Raw genomic sequence first — 4,026 nt, forward strand, 5'->3', positions numbered from 1 at the left:
GATACGATTTTGATTTTTGGGTTTGCGGTTTTTTGGTGTTTGTTGAAATGGGTATTATGCGTAACTGTGATGAGCCCTACAGACCTGTAATGATTTGCGGGTATGATCGCAATCGTTAATGAACATCTAAGGGACTGAGTTATGTTTGAATTTTACCTTTGCTTTTCAATCGTTGTTGATTCTTCTGGAAACTTTTTTTTTTTTTTTTAAGTTTTCAGTTCAGTTGTCTATTGTTAAAAAGTTAACATTGTTTCGGATCTCAATGTGGCATTTGCTTTCTCGTATTGTGAATTTTATACTGTGTTTGGAAGTGCTTTCAAAATTAAGGAGCAGATGTTTTATAGTCAGTGTGATCATATAATTGTATTGAGATTGTTGTTTCGAAGCCATTGGAGTGAGTTTTTATTTTGCACAAAATGCAATTTTCTTTGTTGGTGATGGTGTCTTGAATTCTACTGGCATTGGTTATTGAAGTTTTGTTTGATATATTGTAGCTTTGGTAGATTGGGATGAAGCAAAGTATATAATCCAACACTTGATCTGAAATAATTGAGTGATTGTAAACCTTCCTTTTCGCTTCTGAATCTACCTGGTTTTGCACTTTCCCCCCTTTGTCACTAATGGCAAGCTGTGTGTAGCGAATCAAATGATAGATTTTATCTTTTTTCCCCTCTCTTTTAGGCTGAGTTTCTTTTTGGTCAAACCTAGTTATCCACCCTGTAGAATAGAACAAATTCTTGGCATGCCTTTTGTTTTTTGAGATGTGATTTTAGATTTCAGTTAATTGTTTTTATGCATTTTTGGCATGCATAGTTGGTTTAACGCCTACTCCCAATGTGGATTTTGCTTTCAAGTTCCTTTCGTTTCTTTTTTTTTCTGTATCCCACATCAAGTGATGAAATTGGAAAAATCTTAGGACACCTTCCTACACAGCAGATATTGCTGTGGATGAGAATGCATTTTCCTTGCTGATGATGTGATGACAGTATCGTTGGATATTCTGTGTGAGTAATGCTCTGTCTCTTCCAAACAAAATCTCTTTGGTTCTTCTATTTACTTGAAGCGTCATGTTATTTGCAAACATTCTTTGCATAGTCTTTACATTGACTATTCAACCCATCACTCACCAAACCTCTCTTTCCATTTTCCTTTTCTTCCATCAGCATCAATGATGGAGAAGGTACTATGTGAAGATATGTGAGAAATTGCAATGTTCAAAATGAGAAATATTATTGCCCTGAATATTGAACACTTATTTAACATAATTATTGAGAGAATCAATAATTATTCTTTGTAATAGCGATCTCAGTGAAACTTACATATTTCAACCCCATAATGTTTGAATATGTCCTTTGGAAATTTTGAAATAGTAATTACCCTTTAACGGTGTTAAAATGGGACATGACTTGTACAGAACGTTTATGCCTTAACCATGAGACAAATGTTACGTGTATATATTACAACTAGTCCTTGAAAAAGGTGTAATTTAACAATTCGGGGTTGATTTGGAAATTTTTATAATTTTTCGGATGGGTTTTGAAATTATTTTCATTTTGAGCCAATTTTGAAGGGATAATTTACGTTATAAAGTTGTCACACTACAAGTTTTGAATTATTCTGCATTCCTCTGCCATATGTAGCATCTAATCAGAAACTTCAATCCACGTAACATCTTCAAAACGCCACGTAATTGAAAGGCTTTATACATAAAAACGGTACAAGACCGACCATACAGTACCACTATACCAATTTCTCTTAAAAATTATTAAACATGGCTTCGGCATGTTTTTCATATCTGTATTTCACGTTTGCCTTTGCTATAGCTTGCTTTGTTCGTGGCATTCCCACAGGTATTATTGTATAGATTATTGCCTTTAAATTTTTAATGATTATTAATTGTTAATTCTCCTTACCATTTTTTTATATATATATTTAGACCCCAAATCACCAGTGGACTATGAAGTCCTACCCCAAAACCCCTCTCCTCCAAATCTTGAGCATAGTTCTCAATCATTGCCAGAATTTGAAGCCACACAAAAGCACCCAATTCCAACGCATTTCAAGTCTTCATACACGGGTACTTGGCGACACTGTTTAATTACTTTACTATAATTATAAATGCTTAGGGGGAAAATTACCTAGGAAATGGTGAAAATGAAACTATAGAAATAGGCTTGTTTGGTTAAGGAATTTCAGAAATTTTACTGGAAAATACTCAAATAATTTGGAAAAACAAATACTATGAACTTTCAGCTGTATCAGATAACGAAATGGATCACGTCCAAATTTATACACTATGAGTAATCAAGAGAAAATCATATTGTTAAAGTAATTATAATATTTTACTCTTGAAAAATTAAAGTAGATGTGGTAATGATATTGAAAATGTATGGTTACCTTTCTTTATGTATAAATAATCCAAAATTTTAAAGAACCGTGTATCAATGAAGTTATAATAGTCTCTGATGAAACTATAAAACACAATATGGAACTTACTTTGAACAGTAAATTTCAGGACTTCCGTTGGCATTTGGTAGGTTATATCGTACTATGTTGAAGGTTCTTACACAGGCTTGTGACTTATTTTGGCTTTAGAATGGAATAATGTTCTACCAACTAAATTTATTTTATTAAGAACGAATGATTTTACTAAATCATTTGAAAATAATTTTATTGAAGACTAATTAATTTTTTTTTTTTAAATATGATTCGGAATATTATTGTGTTTTTAATTAGTATACAGTTTACATGCATCATATGATTCTTTGATAAAAAAATTATAAATTTTTTAATCATATCAAAATTAAATCCTTGAATTTTCACATCACTGTTATAAGATTATTTGAACTTATGGTTCTTATTTACATGATGATATGAACTTGAATCCTTCTAATTTGGGTTTTTTTTTATGTAATTAATATGTTATTTACAGATAATTCAGAAAGGCTGGTGGCAGATCTAGACTATGAAGGCCCACATACGCACCCAAGTCCCCCTCCTCATCGCAATTAATTTAGAAGTTTCAAATTTAAACATAGTCATGTCATTGGACCAAGAAATGTCATAATTTTAAATTATCATATTGTAAATGTGCCAACAAAAAAAATTGTAATGTTACGATTATGCATATTAAGAGAGTGTGACTTTCGATTAAGAGTATATTAACCTACTTATAAATTATAAATATTTTAAAGTTAAAATAATTTTACATAATTAATTAAAAATTATTATTTTATTTAACAGATGTATTAAGGTATTAATACTTTCTGCGTAAATGACTTTGAATTTAAATATAGTTTAATATTTTTTTTAACTATTTTTTTAATCTTCTTTGATAAACTTTAATAATGATTCTTTATAATAAGTTTTTATAAACTGATTGAAACTCTTGTTTTTATTTCTTTTTTTTTATGCAATAGTTGTCCCGTCAAGTATGATTCTTTCACACTTTTTAATTAAATAAAAATATATTTCTTATTTAATAATAATAATAATAATAGTTAATTTGCATCTATGTCATTGTGTAGATTATCTTGACTGCCAATCAAAGGTGTAAAAAAGAATAAAAATACTTTTACTAGGAAAATTTAGATTAACAATGAAGAATTAGAAGAAAGACACGACCAAGTTTTATTTACTCTAAGAATGGTAATCAAGTTTCTGCCATTGTTCCTATAATTAAGAGCTGATGATAACACCAAATAATTTTTTGTATGAGCTATATTTCTATGATTTTTAAAATGTTATTATGTTGTCAATGGAACACTCCAAACAAAAATTTAAATTACATTTCATCTGTGTAACTGAAAATTGAAAAGTTAAGATATATTGGCTGGTAGTCAAAGAAAACCGGTGGAATGATAAAATAAAAGTGAAGTTATTAAGGGTTAAGCCAAAGTTTGCTTAAACTTCTTCGAAAGTCTTTACAGTAAAGAAAAAATTAAATAAAATATATAATTTTTTTTCATAAATTAAAAATGATTAATATTTTTTATTTTCCGAAAAATTTTAAGAGTAGTTTATATA

The 4,026-nt window shown here is 29.3% G+C and overlaps 3 non-coding genes across 3 annotated transcripts; all 3 read left to right on the forward strand.

The window, feature by feature from the left end:
• Positions 1–59: 59 nt before the first annotated feature.
• LOC113851652 lies at positions 60–144 on the forward strand. Its single transcript, XR_003502224.1, has one exon. It is a non-coding gene; the product is annotated as a small nucleolar RNA SNORD25 (small nucleolar RNA).
• Positions 145–500: 356 nt separating this feature from the next.
• On the forward strand, positions 501–589 carry LOC113851740. Its single transcript, XR_003502306.1, has one exon. It is a non-coding gene; the product is annotated as a small nucleolar RNA snoR31 (small nucleolar RNA).
• Positions 590–884: 295 nt separating this feature from the next.
• LOC113851730 lies at positions 885–979 on the forward strand. Its single transcript, XR_003502297.1, has one exon. It is a non-coding gene; the product is annotated as a small nucleolar RNA snoR31/Z110/Z27 (small nucleolar RNA).
• Positions 980–4,026: the final 3,047 nt, after the last annotated feature.

Source organism: Abrus precatorius, unplaced genomic scaffold (assembly GCF_003935025.1).
Source record: "Abrus precatorius isolate BTA unplaced genomic scaffold, Abrus_2018 Scaffold9, whole genome shotgun sequence".
NCBI lineage: Eukaryota > Viridiplantae > Streptophyta > Magnoliopsida > Fabales > Fabaceae > Abrus > Abrus precatorius.